This window comes from Wasmannia auropunctata, unplaced genomic scaffold (genome assembly GCF_000956235.1).
Source record: "Wasmannia auropunctata unplaced genomic scaffold, wasmannia.A_1.0 LD336035.1, whole genome shotgun sequence".
Taxonomy (NCBI): Eukaryota; Metazoa; Arthropoda; class Insecta; order Hymenoptera; family Formicidae; genus Wasmannia; species Wasmannia auropunctata.
The window spans coordinates 253,692-254,311 of record NW_012026855.1 but is presented as its reverse complement, the minus strand read 5'-3'; positions in this window follow the sequence as shown (position 1 = coordinate 254,311).

The window sequence follows — 620 nt, the reverse complement described above, 5'->3', positions numbered from 1 at the left end:
ATTGATGTGGTAATAAACATGACACATCACTACACACTACTACATCAATATCGCACGCATACATACTCACAAATTGTCGGTAAAACAGCGGATTTTTGGAGTTTGATCTAGGATTTAGGATCCTCTTAATACACAGTTCTTAAAAAAATCTATTATATGATTTATTTCTGTGTACGAATTATCACAACTTTTCACGATTGTGTAAAATAGTCGATTAACTTCTTGCAAAGCGCTGAAGCTTTTTTTAGCTTTGCCTTTCGACGAGCCAGTCCAAGTAGCTTGTAAGCACTGTTCTATCAATTAATTTTTCAATTAAGATATAAGCTACTCGTTTTCCTTCGAATCCACAATTAGCAAATTCTGCTATATATTGACGTGACTGTAAAAAACTTTAAATTTATATTGCAAAAATTATTGCATTATGAAAATCAAAATAATAACGATAATTAATGAGCTTACATACCACTTTACATACTACTTTTGATAAAACTTTTTATCCAATAACATTTTTTTAAAATTTTCTAATTCTTTAACATTTTTAGCTGGCAGAGTAAACATGTCTTCGTTTTCGTCCTCAGTAGGCTCATTTCCTGGAATCTGATTATCCAGTAACTGAAACC